General features: G+C 41.9%; 1 protein-coding gene and 1 long non-coding RNA gene across 8 annotated transcripts in view; one reads left to right on the forward strand and one right to left on the reverse strand.

Annotated features, from left to right (window-relative positions):
- The first annotated feature begins 1,442 nt into the window (after window positions 1–1,442).
- The window catches only part of COL22A1 (collagen type XXII alpha 1 chain), a 222,257-nt gene continuing 203,578 nt past the window's right edge, over window positions 1,443–20,121 (forward strand). For 4 of the 6 annotated variants that reach the window (XR_009742416.1, XM_061447681.1, XM_061447685.1 and 1 more), the window contains exon 1: window positions 1,443–1,695. The gene's annotated coding sequence lies outside the window, so the exon portion shown is untranslated. Of the gene's footprint in view, window positions 1,696–13,094; window positions 13,571–13,697; window positions 13,861–20,121 lie in introns of those variants that run through there. The other 2 variants (XM_061447682.1, XM_061447683.1) reach the window with 2 other exon arrangements.
- Window positions 4,696–7,861, reverse strand: LOC133266293 (uncharacterized). Of its 2 annotated transcripts, none has more exons than XR_009742301.1 (3): window positions 7,701–7,861; window positions 7,336–7,616; window positions 4,696–4,815 (listed from the first exon to the last, which is right to left on the reverse strand). It is a non-coding gene; the product is annotated as an uncharacterized LOC133266293 (long non-coding RNA). The 2 variants fall into 2 exon arrangements; XR_009742300.1 differs by having other exon boundaries at window positions 4,712–4,872.

A 20,121-nucleotide genomic window follows, 5' to 3' on the forward strand; every position in this document is an offset into this window, starting at 1 on the left:
AAATTGAACTCATACACATACATATATATGTATAAAGTGAAAGCATGTTCCCCAAGAAATTTTGGAATACAGCAGATTGATTTTTGTCAATGATTTTCCTTTGGAAAGCTGAAAACTGTGTGGGGAGGTATCTGCAGTGCTCCTTCAGCTGGAGAGTGAGCTATAACCCAACAGAAACCAGTTTCTGCATCTGTTGATACCATATAGCAGACAGACAGGATACAATAAAACCATAACCTGCCACCAAAGCTGTGTTTGATCTCCATAGAGCTGACATTTAAGGCCTCAACACTGCACTGGAAAAATCTTAGCAGGAACATCTCCATGACCTGGTCTAGATCCTGGCTCCCATACATCAGCCCATGCTGATGGACATCCATTCTTGATGAAACAGCAGGGACAGCCATGGAAATGCTTCCTAAGGCGGAGAGGGTACGGTATGTGCACAGCAGAGACGGAGGGCTGTGTCTGGAGGAGGGTGAGGACTAGTGGCTCCGGTACACAAATCAGGGCTGAAATACCAGCAGAAATATCCCAGCGGAGGGCTTTTTATTTAGACACTGAGGTCAGGGCGGAGGTAAAAGCAGAGGCCACCTGTTTGCTGCACCAGAAAGGGCATTTCCTCCCCGTACCGCTCCATCCCGTTCTCCATCCGCTCGGGGGGCCATGTCTCTGCCCCTCCTCATGGAGCGCAGGGGCTCGGGATGTTCCATATACCCCTTGTGTCCGCACCCCACATGTCTCACCCCGGGGTCCAGCCCCCTCCGCACCCGGGCCCGCAGCGCTCCCGCCCAGCCCCTTCCCCTCCCCTCGCTCCTTAAACCCCGCGGCCGCCGCAGACCGGCCCCTCTCCCGCCCCGGCGCCCGGCCTGGCTCCCGCTGCCGCCGGGCTCCGCTGCTGCCCCACATCCTGCTCGGGCCCCGTCCTTCCCTCTCCTCTCCCCTCCCCTCTTTCCCCCCGGCTTTTCCCTCTTTTTGTTTCTTTCTTTTCTCCTTTCTTTCCTCTTTTGTTTCTTTCCTCTTCTCTTTCTTCTTTTCTTCCTTCCTTTCCTCCGTTCTTTTCTCCTTTTTTCCTCCTTTCTTTCCTCTTTTTTTTTTTTTCTCGGTTTTTTTTTTCTCCTTTCTTTTCTCCTTTCTTTCTTTTCTCCTTTCTTTCTTTTCTCCTTTTTTCTTTTCTCCTTTCTTTCTTTTCTCCTTTCTTTCTTTTCTCCTTTCTTTCTTTTCTCCTTTTTTCTTTTCTCCTTTCTTTCTTTTCTCCTTTTTTCTTTTCTCCTTTTTTCTTTTCTCCTTTCTTTCTTTTCTCCTTTCTTTCTTTTCTCCTTTCTTTCTTTTCTCCTTTCTTTCCTTTCTCCTTTCTTTCCTCTGTTCTCTCTCTCTCCCCGTCTCCCCCTCTCCTCCTCGTCTCCTCTCTTTTTCTCTTTCTCCCTCTGTTTTCCCCCACCCCGACGGGGACGGGTGAACAGAAGATGCTGCGTTTTGTCCATTCCCGCCCTGTCACCAGCAAGTCTTCTTGAGAACCTGTGCGCGCAGGGGGTGTCTGCGTGTGTCTGTGCCCGTGCTCCTGTCCCTGCACGCCCATCTCCGGAGCTCGTCCCGTCTGGGCTGACAACTCCGCGTTGACACCTCGGCTGCGCGCTGAGCGCGGCTCAGGACCCAGGCACCAGCTACCATTTGGGTAGCGCTGTGTTCGTGCAGGTAAGAGGACGTTCTGGGGGCACTGTGACTCTGAGCACCGCCTTTGTTTTGTCCTTTCCATGTCTCAGTTGTGCAGGGAGGCAGCTCAAGTTCAGAAGAAGAGTGTTTTCTTTTTAAGTATGTAGACATGCAGGAACAGGATCTGCCCTACAAAGAGAACCCAGCACGAACTGTATTACATTATTCTTAATCTGCATTTACTTGGTTTTCCCTTAGCAAACAAGTTTTCAGACCGCATATTTGGCTAGGTGTCATCTGAATCAGGTCAGGTTCAGCCCTCGAGTTGTGATTAGCAGATGCAAAGTGCCTTCACTGCGGATGATGAAGCAGCGACTGAGGAATGCATAATGCCTTCACTGAGGAAAGCCATTGTAAAAGTTCAGAGCTGACAAGAGGTTTACAGATGTCTACATTATAATTACTGTTTTCAGGGCTGGTTCTGATTGGGATTTTGATGACCTAACACCTTCTTGTACTCTGTGTGACACTATTGGGATGCAGGACCACCATGGATGTTAGCAGGATGTTTCCTTCATTTCATATGCATCACGAATGTACTGTGCACCACTTTATAGCTATAGCCTGTATCTTCCTCTAAGCTGCCCAATTCAGCAGTTCCTTCACTTCTGTGTTTTTTACATATCTGATGTTCTTAAAGCAAGTGTACTGACTGCTTCCCAGCTGATGTTCCACAGGCATTAGCATGCATGCAGTGCTCTGCCTGTTTGCACTGATTTTGATTAAGACCTTAAAATAACACAGCCCATCTGTGCAGTGTGGACACTGATGGAGCCATTCTCAGGAAAACACACCTGCAAAATCTATTGGTGTAGCTGTGTGCTTAATTTGCACCTAGGATCACTCTAGATGAGTGCCTGAATCTCTCCCCTTTTTCTTTGATGGATGCCTGTTTAGACATCTGATTCGGGGGAGTTTGTGTAAACACTGAAGAATAAATACCCACTGATAAAATAGTAGGAGCAGTTTCTCAAATAGGTTGGGCAGGTGATTGTAAGGTGTATTTTGCTTCAAAAGGTTTTTTTTTTGTTTTTTTTTTTAAGAGTAAGCATTTAGTACTTTTTACTGAAGTTTCAATCCTACCATCATGCATATTTTCCAGTGTGATGCTTCAGTGGAGTTCAAGGCCAGGTTGGATAGAGCCTTGGGTGACATGGTTTTGTGGGAGGTGTCCCTGCCCATGGCAGGGGGGTTGGAACTGGGTAATCTTAAGGTCCTTTCCAACCCTAACTGTTCTATGATTCTATTCTATGATTCTATACAATGGCTATGCTCTCTGTATGCAGATGTGACAGTGCTCTGAAGTAACTTCTAGTAAGACATATCAAGTACACATATTAGAATTTGCATCAGAGAAGTGTTTGTTTGTGGAATATTATTACAAAGAAAGTTCTGAGTGTGTATTGTTATTTTCAGTACATGTGTTGTGTTGCTGTTGCTTCTAAGAAGAGGCAAAGAGCTGTTTTGGGGTCCTTTCTGGTGAAACTGAGGCTTGGAGAATTTAGAAGTCCCATTCTGAACTTAGAAACTGGCAGCCTGCCTAGTGATGAATATCATCTGCTTTTGTGTAAAATCATTCCAGGGCAGTCCTCGACACACTGGAAAGCAAAGGGAAGAAACCAGGTCTTCTGACTTCCAAAAGAGCAGATAATGGTACCACTCTCTTCTGGGATAAGCCTGGGGCCAAATCTTTCTTGTTTTACTGATGTAAATACTATTCTTTCAAATATGAGTAAGACCAATGCCATGAATGAGAAGAGGGTATGGGTTGGAATAGCATATCGGATGAAGGACTTATTGTGGGGGAAGCATCAGTGTGACTCATGAATATGACTCATGTTAGTATGGTGGAAGAACAAGGTCCCCAGTGGGGACCCAACGGAGGAGGATTTAGAGGTGGAAGAATTAGTTTGTTCCTGTGGTCTGTGGGAATCTTTTCCTGAGCTCAGAGACCCAGACAACATGTGGGTGAGTGTGTCTGAAGCACCTGTACATACATATAAGTCTTTTCTTACTTCTGCTGACATTTCGTGCAGTTTTAGGGCAAACATCCTTGCTACATGCCAGAGCTAGCTTTTGATTCTGGAGATTATGATACTCAAAATAACATGAATAAAAGAACACTTTTGTTTCCAGCACGTGATAACTTTCTTGTGAAAATAGGTTTCTGAGATTCACTCAGTAATTACATTGGATTGAAAGAATATTTCAATTTGTCATTCCCAACCCTTCCTTCTAAAACCTGTTTTGATTAATCACTGCTAGATGGGGCAATACCTCCTTTCTAAAAACTATTCTTAAACTCTTTCTCATAGTGAGGAGTGAAACCTTTAACAAAACCCTTGCATTGTATCAATGATTTGTATGTACCACCATCTGTGAATAATACAGGTGATATTGGGCTATTTCAGTATTTCAGACAATGCCAAATTCCCCAGTCTTTCTTAGATAAACTTGTCCCCCATGACACTGAAATATCCCCTCCCAGCCTTTCCAGCTGTTTTCCCTAGTGAGGAAGATGTGGCAGTGCATTTCTGCCTTTACAACCAGCTCTTCAGAGAGGAGCCATTCCTGCAGGTCTTTCTGTAGTGGAATGAGTCTAAAGTTGCTGGGTCCTTATTGAATACTGTTCACTCTGTATTGAGCACTACCAGCTGTTACAAAGAAGTTTTGGAACATGGGAGCTCAAGTTTTGGGAATGAGGAAAAGGGGAGAAAGCATCTACAGAAATCACTGAACTGTAACAGGAATTTGGGACATATTTTGAAATCCTTGTAGCACATGTAAGTAGGACAGGAAACTATCAGGTCTTACTTGGACACAAACTCATCCTGTTATTTTACTCCACCATACTCTTTATTTTACTGGTGTTTTCCTAATGGCTTGTTCGAGTTTCTGCTGAAGGTTTTGTGATCCCCTTCAATGGAAGTCCCATCACCAAGGGTCAGTAAATTACAAGTGAAGTTAAGCATTTTTTCTTAACATTACAGCTAAAAACCTCATTGGGCTATAGTCAGTGGCTGTGGACAGAGGATGTTCTCTGGCAGATGTGCTGCACAGCCTTTAGCAAGTCACTGAACCTGTGCACAGTCAGTTCTTCCACTTGTGAATGAGAGATAATATTAGAAGGAGAATTTACATCAGTTGTGACCTTGAGATCTTAAAAGAAAAAAAATAAATGTTTTTATTAGTTGAAAACATTCTGATTTCTTCTTAATTGAGTAATATATGCTATAGTGATAGGTAACATTTCCAGAGTTTGAGTTGCAAGGAGAGACTGGCTGGATCCAATTTTTGGGAAGTACAGAATCAGAGAACCATTTAGGTTTAAAAAGAGTTTTAAAATCATGGAGTCCAGCTGTTTCTCTAACAGTGCCCACCACTAAACCATGTCCCTAAGCACCACATCCACCTGCTTTTCAAATACCTCCAGAGATGATGACTCCACCACTGCCTTGGGCAGCCTGTTCCAATGCCTGACCACTCTCCAGGGAAGAAATTTCTCTAATGCCCAATCTTTCCCCAGGTACAACTTGAGGCTGTTTCCTCTTGTCCTATCACTTGCTACTTGGGAGAAAAGACCGACCCCATCTCACTACAATCTCCTTTCAGGCAGCTGTAGAGAGCAGCAATGTACCCCTGAGCCTTCTCTTCTCCGGGCTAAACACCCACATTTGCTCATTCATTCCTAGTCTGAATATGAGGATGGGAGGGGCGCGATGGCTAATAATTTTTATTTTTGAGCATTACCAAAAGGTCTATGAAGATTAAATATCCATCAGATACTTAATAGGATATAATCAGATATCCTTGCTCCATCCAACAAGGAACAAGTATGGACACAGTATTATTGCCTTGAGGAAGATGGGTTCAAGATTGGCAGTAGTAGGAGAGATGGTGGGTACATCATCTGCCAGGAACTGTGGTATAGATTAGAGATTTAATTTGGAGTGGGGACAAAAACTAACAACCCCCCCAATCAAACATTATTGATATGCAACAGGTATGTTACGGTATGGAAAATTCATTTCATATCACAGGTGATGCAAGTAGTGAGGTAGCTTTTGTTTCCTTTTGCTGCTAGAAACAAGCTAAACCCAAAGATTTTTTGTGCTTTGGAAGAATGAAAGCAGGCTGAGTTGCTATTCTTCATTACATTGGGGTTTTCATAGCAAATACCTGGTGTCTTTGTGTAGTGACAAACAAGAGCCTGAGATTTCTGGGAGTATTTTGACTTTAAAAGGCTTCTTCCTATAAAACCATATAAAAACTCTTAAAAGACTTCAACAGTGTTTCTTCACCAGCATGGAGACAATTTAACACTAAAGAGAGGACACTGTGAGCCCTGGCACTTGCTCACAAGCTCTCGTGCTATAGAAATAAGCAGCAGCCCATCCTGAGAGCGCACTGAGGAGTCACAAATCCCACACCAGGGTATACATGGCTGTAGAGCTGGCCAAAAACATTGAAAACCTGTGTCAGAAAGCTTCTCCAACCTGTGCTAGCCTTGGCAATTCATTAGGCATGAATGAAATTGAGTTATGGGTCATATTTTGCAAGTACTGTCAGTCATGATTATGCAGTTGTCTGGATTTCCTTTGCTCAGGGGATACTGCTATCACAGAGCTTATCTGCTATGCAGTAGATGTAAATGATCCTTCCTCAGCTTATCAGAATCTATTTACTTTGCACTGATTCAGTTCCTTAGAAATTAATCTTTGATTCTTTGAAAAATAGGAGAATCCCTTGAGTTCAGTTTAAACAGTCGATTTGATTATTGTTACTTCCTAAATGTTGATTCTTCAGTGTTTTTAATAAAAAATGGCAAAAATGACATATTTCACATGGCATTTGAGGGGATGTTTAAACCATTGGTAGTTTTCAACTGGTTTGGACTCATGCTCTTTGATCTAAGCTTAGCCAGCACTCAGTTGTGGCTTAATTGCTTATTATCCAAGTGCAATTTCTGCAGTGCTGTTTGCTAAGCCATGTTGAATTATGTGCCTATTGGCAGCATCCAGTATTTCTTTCCAGAGAAACCAGGTTTATATTGATTGCTGTAAGAAGAATTACTCTGCATATCAATTGCAAAGATTTTCTTTGAGCTGGAAATTTTATTGCTGAGGGCACCAGGAGGGATTTCTGTTGGCTTCACATTTAGTCTAAAACTAACTACATTTGTACAACAGAACTTCAGTAATTACAATTTCATCAGCAGATAAAAGTTACAGATAATCTGCATGGGCTGTCTTGATTACCACTGCAGTTCTTAGAAATGAAGCAACAGCTGGTACCCATGTCAAAGCACTTGCACTCAGCATCCCTGCAACCTGTTATCCAATTCAGTGGTAGAACCATTTTTCTCCACAGTAAAGTGAGATACCCTGATGAATCACTTTGTATTGAGCACTACCAACTGTTACAAAGAAGTTTTGCAACATGAGAGCTCAAGTTTTGAGATTGAGGAAAGAGGGAGAAATCATCTATAGAAATCACTGAACTGAAACTGAGAAATTGGGGATATATTTTGAAATCCCTGTAGCAAATGTAGGTAGAATAGGAAAAGAGCAGGAAAATGAACATATTAAGAAACTATCAAGCCATATTTGGACAGAAACTCACCCTGTTATTTTCTTCCATCATGCACTTCATTTTACTGGTGTTTTCCTTATGGCTTATTCCAATTGCTGCAGAATGTTTTGTGATTCCCTTTCAGTGGAAGTCCCATCAGGCTTCATCAGGGGTCAATAAATTACAGGTGAAGTCAAGGATTTTGCCTTAACGTTGCAGTTAAGAAGCCCACTGGACTGTAGTCAGGGGCTATGGACAGAAGATGTTCTCTGGCAGATGTGCTGCACAGCCATCAGCAAGTCACTGAATCTGTGCACAGTCAGTTCTTCCACCTGTGAATGAGAGATTGAAATGCAAAGGAATGCGTGGTTTTCACACCATTGTAGTACTTGATAAGAAAAGGGTGCAAAATATACCTAAACATCTTCAGCAAATCCCATTCACTTGATCTAAGCAGGGTGGTCAGGCCCAGTGGTTTTAACTCCTCACTGGTAAATTAATTCATTACCTGCTAGGAGGCAGCAAGGCACAGCCCTTCTGTAGCACCTGAAATTCATCTGCTCCTGCGTGAGCACTGCCAAAGCTCAAATCTGCTTCATTTCAATGATCTGTTGTATCACAGCCCACAATACTCTCAGTCTGAACGTGAGACCTCATGATGTAGCTCTGCATGACCAGAGACTCACATTCCTGCAGCAGGAACAAAGCAAAACAATCATTTGTGTTGCAAAGGACAATACTTTAGCACAGGTAATAAAACTGCCTGACTGCTCTGGGCTGGGCTAAGGCAGGAGAGAATTACTCACTCCTAACAGATGGGTTGACAACCTTTGTTCAAGTCTGACATTTCATAAGCCATCTTGTGCTTGAGTTGTTTCAAGGCAATTTCCCCCATCCTGTTTTGCTGTTTAATTATGGTACCACCTCTAGAGTATTTCTAAGAGTGTTTTTTATGTTTTTTTCTGGAGGCTTTTCTTGATTATATACAGGTAACTGCTTTTATGATTGATTTCTGGAATTAAAACAGTTTACACCTGGGTTTATTTTTGCTTCTTTCTTTGCCATCGCCTGGGTTTATTACTGAGTGCATTTTCTGTTCTGTTTTTGGTTTTGTTTTTTTTTCTTCAGTCAAGTTATTTGTGTATTTCTGAGTAGTTTCTTTTTCTCCTTTTTAATTCCCTGTTCAGCCTTTTTTATTGCTGCCTTTGACTTTTTGTTTCCTTTTCAGTAGGTATCTCTATTGTCATGTTTTCTTCCCTTAACATCCTTTTTCCCTTAACATGCCTTAGTAGCTGTTCCCAGATTATGGGCCATGACCCCAGGAGGTCTGTGGCATTTATGAGTGGGCTATAACATTAAGTACTAATTTTAGATGTTTTGACACAGGGAAGAAGTTGGAGAAATGTTGCTTTCCAGGGCATCATCTGATCAAGCTGTGTATAAAGAGGAATTGTCTTCCCTTCAGCAGTTGCTGAGCTAAGACTGATAGCACACAGCAAAACAGATGAAGAATATAAAGTACCCTTATCCCAGATTCCACTGCTATGATATACAGCCTAAAACTATTTACCCTTACTTCCATTTCTTGTCATTTCCATGCTCCCTGTCTGTCTCAAAAAGAGATAAGTTTTGAAGGTAATAACCCATAAGGTAGGTCCTAGCCAGACAAGGAAGCCACAGAGGGAGCTTGTAGGTACAATGAGTTTTGGGAAGTCTGTATCCCAAGTTGGAGGAGTTCCTGGCAGCTTTGTAGGTCTTCGAGATTCATAAGAAATAGAACCCCAAGCAAACCACCAAAAATAAGGAGGAACAATTTTATGTTAACCACTGCTGTTTATCCCCTTAGCTGCATGCCAACAAGAGTCTGTTCCTCTCTATGGATTGTAAAGGGCTGGTAGGTGGTTTATTCAGATACAAACACACTGTAAATCTCTGTATTTGGTCAGATGAATCACCATAATATCAATAAGTCCTCAGAGCATCACTCAGTAGAGTTAACTATGAAGACTGCAGTCCCCACAGGATTGCTGGGGGGGATCATGGCTGTTGACCAAGAGTCAGTGGCATATCTCTCAATAAATTAGCACTGCAGAAAAGTTCTGTATTGATTAAAACTAGTGATTAGAGTGAATGGGAGGGTCTGCAATAGTTGCAGCAGGCCAATGTGCCAATTTTATTCCAGGTATCAGATCTAGGATCTTTCAGGACATATGCAGTGAGACAGTGATGTCATGTACCTAAGCGCTCCATCATTTACCTGGAGTATTGTGTGCAGTTCTGGTGTCCTCAACATAAAAAGGACATGGAACTGTTGGAACAAGTCCAGAGGAGGCCATGAGGATGATCAGGGGCTGGAGCACCTCCTGTATGGAGACAGGCTGAGAAAGTTGTGGCTGTTCAGCCTGGAGAAGAGAAGGCTGCGTGGAGACCTCAGAGCAGCTTCCAGTATCTGAAGGGGGCCTATAGGGATGCTGGGGAGGGACTCTTCATTAGGGACTGCAGTGACAGGACAAGGGGTAATGGGTTAAAACTTAAACAGGGGAAGTTTAGATTGGATATAAGGAGGAAATTCTTTCCTGTTAGGGTAGTGAGGCACTGGAATAGGTTGCCCAAAGAAGCTGTGAATGCTCCATCCCTGGCAGTGTTCAAGGCCAGGTTGGATGAAGCCTTGGGTGATATGGTTTGGTGTGAGGTGTCCCTGCCTATGGCAGGGGGTTTGGAACTAGATGATCTTAAGGTCCTTTCCAGCCCTAACTGTTCTATGGTTCTATGTTCTATGTATGGATGATATAGGAAGTATCAGACTGTTGGAAGGCACAGTATCTTAAGAATGCTCTTCTCCAGGGCCCATGCAAGAGGATGGATTACACTGGCTTTGGGGAATACTATCCTTTGTGTTGATTTAGTTACCCCTTGTAGCCAATTTAAGACAATACTGACATGAAGACAGTGTTTCTCTTGCATTTAAACCATTCAGCAAAAATAATTCCCAGAACATGGTGACAACTTCCTGTGAAACAGACACTTAAGTGATAATTTCACTATTCCTGTTATCAATGGGATAATGTTTATAAATTCTGGTTTTTCTTTACGAGGCTCTGCAGAGCATGGATTATCTATGTAGCCTCTCAATTAAATTACATTATTACGCATACTCCTGATCCATGCCTGGGTGGGAGGAACCATGCCATTGTGCATACAACTTTTCTGCCTCATTACCAGCTCTTCTTGTTTAGCTAACATGTTTGCCTGCTCAGATGATAAGTGATAATCCCTTTTCTATTCTATGACATGATGCTGTATTGGATGGCTGTGAAGCTGATAGGAGAGTTGTTCTCCTTCGCTACTCTTCAGAAGAATGGGAAGTGTGAGGAGGCTATTAACTCCTTTAAAATCTTCTATGGCTGTGTACTCAGGGGATTTGTGAAATCCTCTCTGTTAGATTGTAAACCCTTTCAGCACAAGGATCTTGCCTGGTAAACAGGGCACCCTTTGCTCCTGTCACAGCACAGATAATATGGGAGAGGAAAGTTTTCCTTTTGGTACAACACTTGGACTGCTGGACTGACTGTAATTCCCACTCTGTTGCAGTAAACTGATGCAAAACCTTCCGTGTCCAAGACCCTGACTTAAAAACTGGCATTTTAAACACCAGGTGATGGGTGAAGAGCCTGGTTATAACCCTTTTCTAATCCCTCCAGGACCAGTTTCTAACTCAGTTCATAAACAGAATATTGCTGGGAGACATATCTCGATGAAAGACTTGCGGGGATGGTGGCACCCCGAAGATCAGATGAGGGGTCATTTTATTTTAACGCTTTCAAAGGCTCACTCAGGATGGAGAACCTTGGAGGAACTACTGCAGGTAAACCATGGGTATCTCTATAGGGCAGAGCCTGACTTTAAACTGCTCCCTGCAAATAATCCCCCAGGTGCTGTAACAGGGACCATGACTGAAACGAGATCTGAGGCAAGGGTCCACACAGTTACAATTCAGGAGACTAAAGCAAGCTAATAGAAGATTTGGGAAATGGATTTGTCCAACCTACCCCTATTTGTCCCACCATCTGCCTGGGTTTATTCACTGACTAACTCACCTTTCTTCCTGAAAACATCTGCTCCATAGGTTCTTAGATTGCTTGGGAATGTGACAATGCCAAGAGCAGCACTCAGACTCCTGAGCAGTAAAGGAGTGACCAGGAGGGTCCCACAGGTTTTACACTAGATCCATATTGTCTTACTGGGTTTTAAAGAGTCATTTCTCAGCAGTTAATGCTTCTCTCGCAGTTTCAAGTGCATTGCCTACTGCCAAGGGCAGAGCTTTCTTCCTACATGTATGGGTGATTATTGGGCTTGTTTTGTCCTTTTAAAAACCACTTGATTCACATCGAAACAGCACTGTCCTTCAGTCCTAAGAATTGTGCAGTCTTGTATTTTACTGGAGATGGTCCTTTCTAGCTCATGATTTATCATAAAAAGACAAGCTTATGGCCTTCTTGAAGATGTCAAACTGAATCACAAAAGGCTATGGATTTCATCCCCTGGGGTACAAAATCACTCTGTTATGTGCCACAACAAAAGTGGTAAGAATGGGAATTAAAGGCTATTATTTGCAAAAGGAGGTTGTCAAGTATTAGATACTGGGGGCAGATTTTGAATGGGTTGTGCTATCGTTTTCTAGGAGAAAGAAGAAATAGGGTACCCATATGTTATTACATAAAAAAAGTAGCCTGACATTTGAAACACTTAAATCTTCCATCAATGGTGCCACTGAAGTGAATATTTTAAGATGCATTTGAAAATGCATCTTAATGAATCCTGCTTCCTTTGATGCCATGTATAAAACCAGCAGCTTGCATCTCTCAGTGCCCATTTCTATGTTGCAGACTGTGAGATCCCAAACTTTTAACAAGGAAAGTTAGTAGAATGAAAATAACTAGATTTTCTGAATGAATGGGAACTCAGGGATTACTTTATATCCAACTCTATACTTCAGATATAGATGTCTTTTCCAGGTTCCATCGTTGTCTGTCTTTGGGAAAAGCCTCTGACCTTGTTCACGTTGATGCTTTCTTGAACTAAAAATCAATTCTTTAGGATATGGTTTAAACAATGTCTGAACAGAGTGTGAAATAGAGATAGGAAAATGAATGCAATCCTTCCTGTAGGTTTAGTGTTTTCTGGGAACAAATCCATGAGGTCTAAGAAGGGCTTTGTCACTAGCCATGATTATCAGGGAAGTTGTGAATGCTCCATCCCTGGCAGTATTCAAGGCCAGGCTGGGCAGAGCCTTGGGTGACATGGTTTAGTGATCTTAAGGTCCTTTCCAACTCTAACTATTCTATGATTCTATGATTTAAGGCTTCAGCAGCATGTTTATTGTTACACAGGCTTAAGTGGAAAATGACTCCCAATTTATTGAGGTTCCTACCATGGTGTCTTTATTTAGGGGCAGATTCTGTCATCCCAATAAAAAAATATGGAGTGCTTTAATCCACTAAGAGGTGTGCTGAGATACCAGTGGGATTGTTTGAACGTTGATCTTTCTGCAGGCTGTGTTACTAAATCAGCAGAGATAACAAAGGCTGAGGTCACTTCTGATTCACATCATTCAGGGTGTGATATTTTAAACCCAAAATCTCTGCGATGGCTTCCAATGATGTGATGAGTTCAGTAGGAACACTTGAAGTACTAAAAATGCAGGACTTGTAAATTGCTTTCAATAATTGTCAAAATATGTATGTTTAAAATGGTGAAAAATCTGTTTTTAAAATATGTACATGACAAGTAACGGAAAACTAATGCACTCAGGCTGCTCTCTATAGCAAAAGCAGGTGGCAATAGCCTTTCTAGCGATGGCACCAGGAAATAATTCAAGTCACAGCGTAAAAGCCACTGACCTCTGATTGCCAGATAGCAAATTTAATTAAATGGGTATCTGTAAATACTGGTGTATTCCCGATACTGGGACCAGCACAGAGATTGGTGTGTCTGTCTGCAGATAAAAGGGATGTTAAGAAGTTCCTGTGTGCTGCCCTGGGCCAGGCAGGAGGTGAAGGCAGACGCTGCCCAAGCAGTAATCATGGGAGGCACCGCAGCAGGGATAGCCCTTCGTTACCGTCCTTCTCTTCTGCATTTGTGGTGGCTGTGAGGCTACTTTGGTCCCTGGGAGGGGTAGAGTAGATCCCAAGTTCTGCCCACATCCTGCCAGTCCCTGCCTGTTTTCTTGCAGGGCTGTAGCCTGCAGAAATGCATTCCTCTGCATGGGACAGAACTCACAAATAAGGTAGGTCTTAATGTGGCTGAGAGCCATGTGATGGGAAAACCACTTTTGCCTCCTCTCATTCTTTTCCTGAGATGAGAAATGGGATAACAAAATCCAATCCTAGAATAAATCTTTGCATTTCCACTAGGAATGCTCCCTTCGCTGTGAGATTCACACTAGGCAAAGGCAATGCTCCTATTTATAACCTGTGGTTGAAGGGAAGTCTCTCATTAAGAGTTGACATACTAACTGTTGAATGGATTTAAATGCTTTGGTAACATTTATTTCAAGAGCCTGTCCTCTGCAGAAAGGTGGGTGAGCCTCAGCATCAGGGTCTGTGCAGCTTTATTCATGCTTTGCACTTCTGTAGTTCCACAGGGCCTTGGGTTTGTTTTGGTGTTGGTTTTGATTTGTCTTTTTGAGTAACACAAGTACATAGAGCTGCAGCTGCACATCAGGATGGAGTCAGGCTCTGAGATACCAGACATTTGCTGCTACAAAAAAATAATTGATTCCTGCTATTTGGAATGTGATGAAACTGAAATGTGTTAAGGTTGAATACTTAGCCTGCACTTGCATGATCTTTCCAATAACTCATGTTCCTTTGAAGCCATTTCACCGTCCTGACTTTCCTGTTCTTGAATTGTTGCCAATGAAACTGAGCCCTCCTGATGTAATTCACAAGCAGGATTCATAAAGCTGACACTGTTTACATTGGTATGTGGGGAAGAGAAATCTTTTTGCCTCTAGGATGTTATTAGGAACAAGATGACAACTTGTGAATATTTTCCAGGTATCATAATTCTTTAATATATTGGAATGTTGAATAATATTAGTGATAACATCACAGCAATGTGTGACAGAAAGTTAGTATTTCTGTTACATTGAATTGCAGATACCTTTGTTCTAGCTTAAGGGGGACATCAAAAGTCCCAATGCTAAAACCTTTATTATAGGTTTTAACATTTTTTTTGTCTTCTAATGCATTCAACCTTACAGGGACTTCACCTGTGAGGTATGCAAAACCAGGTAAAACAGTGGTCTCATGGCTATCCGGTGTCATTTCTGTGGATATAACTGAATGCTTTATAAAAGTAATGGACCACCTTTTATAAGAACTCTTCCAAAGCAAAGCTTTTAGAAGAAATCTAATCGCATGCTGTGACGGATTTTTGTGTGGGTTTTGGTGAACTCTTGATAGTGAAGTCATCGCCAAATTAGACAAGCTGCTACATGTGAATAAATGAATCACTACATCACACTAATGCAGTGGTGTGGAAAAGCAAAAAGTGGTCTGTTGTCAGTGAGAAGGGGTGCAAGAGCAGATATGCTTTGCCATTTGTTCTGACAAACACTCTTCCACAGACTTCAGAAGTGGAAGGTCTGTATCAAGACTAAAGACCTATATCATGCTTCCAATATTTTATCTGTTCCATGCAGCTCATAAGAGCTAGAACACTTATCTCTTGGACCTGAGAGTCAAAGCTAGGGTTCAATGCAGATAGGAGCACCAGAGAGGGGTTAAGCCCACAGCAGTCTTCTGCTCAGGTGGTTGATATTAATACAGGAAAGCAGCAGCTCTATCATCTGGACTCACATAGATATTTCCACAGGGGGTTGGAAAATCCCTTTCAACAGGTAAATGTCAAACATGGCTATTGTACTGTATGATGCCAAACATATACAGAAATCTGTGCCATGGAAAGGTGTAATTTATGAGCTAAGTACAGTGGCTCTCTAAAGCTTTCATATCCCAAGCAGTGTTGAAATGTTGTTGCTTTACAGCTCTTGCTAGTAAGTAAATGCAGCAAGACCAGATTTCTCACACAGCAAATATTTCTCCAGATCTAACAGTTTAGGGTTCTTAGAGATTATTTCTTTTCCCATAAATCTGAGTGGTTTGGGATTTACACCAGTTATTGCTTTTAAGTGTAATTCTCAGATGCCCAATTTGCCTGAGAGATGTAAGTGTTTGTGCCGGCATGGCAAAATGAAAGCCACAGTTCAGCAGCACAGATCGAAGCCGGCTGGGTTTTAGAGCGAAAATTCCTTCCCTGAATTTGGGAGTCACCCCAGCAACTCGCATGCCATGCATGCAAAGTGGCAGCAGAAGGGTGGAAGCTGAATGAAGATCAGGATTGCGTCAAAAGGCCTGGAAGTTAGATAGGGAAATAATGGCTGAAAAATGTACTTTCTTCAGTAGCTTTAAAAAATGCTTTCTGGTAAAAATACAGTGAACTCTGTTGCTATAGCTACCAGCAGGGTTTTGTAGAGAACTTCTTGAGGTACTTACTGTTTAGAGGTACACAAATGCATAGTTTTTCTTAGTCTGAGGCTTCAGCATCACCTTGTGTTTGGATACTCTCCTAAAGCATTTCAGCTGCCGCAGTGTTTAGAGTTTGTGGAAAAAGCAGAAAAAGGTGAGGTTGATCTTGAGAATTCTTTCCTTCCCCCTCTCTTTATTACACAAGTGTAACATAGCTGATGTAGCTGAGCTAGCATGTTATTTCATTTCTTATTTGTTTGTCTGTATGGGGTTCTTTTTTTGGCTAAGGAATAGCTAATAGCATTGTGGGGATTCATTTTTTACTTTAGTAGGGAAAAAGCAATTCAAGTCATTTATTATCCACAAGCCTTGCCACTTGCTCTGGGCCCTAGAAGCCAGGGAAAGGTTTCATATTAAAACATGACACTGCAAACAGAAGATAAATGCATACATTCTAGAGATCAAGTACATTGGGTGATGGTAACTGAGCACTTGAGCAACTTCCTGGTTCTGGTGTGGGAATATTGTGTCTCATAAATCAAGACTGATGGCTCTCTAGAGCAGGAAAAATGCTGCAACTTTTGTACAAGATATAGATGAGATACTGGTATTATCAAGAATAATTTTGTACTTATGTTGGTCAGGAGGTCAGACTGCACATGATCGTCCCTTTCATCTGTAATAATCTATAAATTAGAGTTGTTCCCTGAATATGTCAAGATGAATACGAAACACTTTTGTAAGTTAAATGAGGTCTTTTATGTATCCGTGGAATACAAGAGTTATAACACCTGGTTTTATCTAACAAAAAATGGACTGTCAGTCTTACTAACAGGCAAAATAAGCACAATCCCATCTCTTAAATGGAAACATTACTATTGCATACATTAATATGTAGATTAAAGCATGTAGATTAAACATACAAACATAGACATGCAGAGTGAGTATAAAAACATGTAGGTTAAAGCATACATTAACATGTAGATGAAAATAGTTACTCTTCAGAGAACAACTGTGTCTAAAATATTTGCTTATCTGTCTATGGGGTAAATTCATGTGCAGCTCTGCCTATCATAGTGATCAGTACTATGGCATTTTACTTGGCACTGAAAGGAAAGCAAAGAAAGCTACCTGCTTCGGGCTCAGTGGGGCAGGAAATCAAAAAAGATACAGAAAGGGCTAAGGCACTCACTGTCTTTTTGTAAGCTTTGTTTTACTGGTGAGGATGTCTTCAGGCTTCTAGGTTCCTGACTTTACCTGTGGAGTCAGTGAAAGCAAAGCATTACCCACCAGTATTTAGGATCAATGAACATCAGGGCTGACTTTATCCAATACAGTTTATGGATTCAGAAGAATCAGACTGAAGTGTAATCCTTTAGGCAATCCAGGACTCCATGAAGGCCCCATAGTATTAGTCCCATATCCATCATAATTCACCAAGAAACTGGACTAAATCCTGCACAAGGTGTTCTTTCTAGTATAAAAGTTCAAAAAGACATTGATTTTCCTAGCTCTGCTTTGGTCCTTCTACCCAAACCTGCTTTCCTAGGGCAATTTCATCATTCAGGAATGGGTATCTGTTTAGAAATCTAGATGCGCTGCTTCTGTTCCTCTGTTCCTCATTAGACTTTATACTCAAGTCTTTACACCCTCTTGCCTCTGAACTTGCTAAAGTTTCCTATTATTATCTTTACCATCTGTTAGCTGTTGCTGCTTTTGGCTGCCTTTCTTGATCACCTTGACCAGTAGACATCTGTTGAAGTATTAGCGTCTCTTAAATTCCAACATCTAAATCTTAGCTGTTTGTTTAGGCTCCTTTTGTTGCATCTAGGGAAAAGAAGTGCTTCTTGTGAGTAGTTCACTTATTTTACTCATCTGCCTTAGGAAGAGATAAAATCAGTCTGGTTATGGATTTGTTTAGAGTCTAATGAGGTAAATCCCAGCCAAAGCTCTTGTCTTCAGAAATAGCCCGGTGTGAGACAGTGTCTTAAATTCACCTTTAAAGTCCAGAAAGGCACAGATGTGATTTCATTGAAGTTCTAGCACTGCTGTCCATATGGATATCTCTTTTCCATTTCTGCTATTCTTCATATCCCTTCTCCTCCACCAAACTGCCAAGTGTTGTGTTTGCTCTTATTTTCCTTGTAGCTACAGTATGTCCTGCCATCTGATCCTGTCTCTCTCATTTCCAGTTGTTTCTGTTATGAAGAAAATACTGCTTTCTTGGTGTTGTCACACAGCCCTTGGCCATCCACCTGAACAGAGCACATGGATAGAGATATTGTACCATAAAAGACTTACACTGAAAATCAATACTCTGCTCCTGAGATAGCAATTCAGTATGCAAGGGTGTCACCAGTTTTGGAAATAATGGGAACTTTGGAAATTTTTGAGTCCTTACCCATTTGAAAATATCCTCCCTCCTATCAAATACTACAATCTTTGGTATCTACTATTGCCTAACCAATAACTATCTCTTCTTTTAAGGAACAAATTAGGAACATTACATATGAATAGGTAAGGAAAGGGAATCAAATAAGATTTTGTTTCAGGTCTATGAGACAGCTTGGTATCACACTTCTTCCTACAGCTATTTATGAAAATTAGAAGGAAGAAAGCAGAACAGAGGAAATGGGTCAGGGTGTGAGTTGAGGTGGGTCAAAACCCTTCCAGCCATGTCAAGATTATTGACTTGACACTGTCCCACCTGTTGTCTTGAGTGCAGGCTGTTGTGCTCGGGTAGCTGGTAGTGACATTTTTTGTAAGCTACTAAGTGATGGGCCTCCTGTGTCTGTCAGTTCCTGGTGTGAAAGGAATGTATGGGCTGTAGAGCACAACTTTTGGTTTCTTATCCTTTCTGTGTGAGTGACAGTGGTGATGAGACCCCTTTCTAGTAGAAAATATAGGTAGTTTGCATGCTTTCTTCTGGCTACAGGCTTTTTCCTGTTTAATTTACAACTTTCAGACCCAAATTTGCTGTACTTCTTTTAAGTGTTGTCTTCATCATCCCTATTGCTCACAGCCATGCAAGCAGCAATGCCAAGAAAAGTGACAAGACAGAACTTTGCTGTAGGTCTCCCAGTGCCAGGATCGTGGCAAGATCACAGAAGGATTCACAGGATTTCCTGTGTGTAGCATTTGGAAACTGGGAGGAATAAAGTTTGTTTTATCTCAGGCTCAGACTTAGGATCTCTGACACTGGATAATCTCTGCTTCTGCTTGACTCCTGTGTGTTCCCCTTGCCTGCTAGTACCATGTAGATGTTGGCCATGATGCTGGGCAGAGACGGCTGAGACATCAAGGATATTCTATCCAACTTGTTTTCACTCAAATCTGGTGGTGCATTGAGGAGTGCTTCTTAATTCTCTTATTTTAAAGGAGTCTGTGTTGATGCTGAAGACATCCGCAGTGCAGACATTTATGGTCAGAGGAGATTCATCTTCCTCTCTCCTCCTAGCCCCAGCTCCTTTTGTGGGAGGGAGAAGCATTTGGGATTAGAGCCAAAAAAGTCTTGAGGCACTCGCTTCCATGATTTTCAGTCTCAAATCCTCCATACAACCTCCCCACTCTGCAGACACCTAAACAGGTTAAGGTGTTTAACCTTAGAGTTCTGTTGGGTCTTCTCAGAATTGCCTCTGCCTTAAATGATTAGAGTTATACAATTATAAGAAATAAAAGCTTCAATCCTATGTGGGTTCCAGCCTCACTTTGTTGTTTCAGGCCAGTGCTTTCCTGCCACAATGTGACATCAGCTAACCATGAATTGCTTTCTACCCTGGGGTCCTGCTGCAGCAAGGAAGCACAGAATGGCCTTTTCCTAGAATACCCAGTGGGAAAAGGTTGCTTGCAAGCTGCTTATATCCATTCATCTGTTCTTTTTCTTTCTTGTGTGTTAAAAGAGAAGTGGCATTGCTTGTTCTCAGTAGACATGAGCATGGAGAGACTTCACGTGGATGGATTTCAGGCAGTGGATACTGCACAGGGGATGACGCCTCCTGCAACTGGGTAAAGAGGGGAAGATTCAGAAAGGGGCAAGGCTGAGGCTGTAGTCCTGCTATCTGCACTTCCCATGGTAACAACAGGTGTCTCTTGTTTCCATGGCTTTTCTTCACAGATCTGTCACTTTTGCTCGTGTGTTGGTGTCCACAGTAGAGTTCTGGGTTTCATTACAAAGGCCAACACCATGGAAACTGGACCATGGAAATCCTTCGGTATACTAAATCTCTTCATCAAATGTCATTGGTTTTGAACAAACTTTCATGACATTAGGTGTCCATCAACTTGTTGGAACATACGGAGGAGCAAT

The sequence above is a fragment of the Pezoporus flaviventris genome, unplaced genomic scaffold, assembly GCF_033815535.1.
Source record: "Pezoporus flaviventris isolate CSIRO_AGI_PZ_B2104156 unplaced genomic scaffold, CSIRO_AGI_Pfla_v1 ptg000007l, whole genome shotgun sequence".
NCBI classification, from domain to species: domain Eukaryota; kingdom Metazoa; phylum Chordata; class Aves; order Psittaciformes; family Psittacidae; genus Pezoporus; species Pezoporus flaviventris.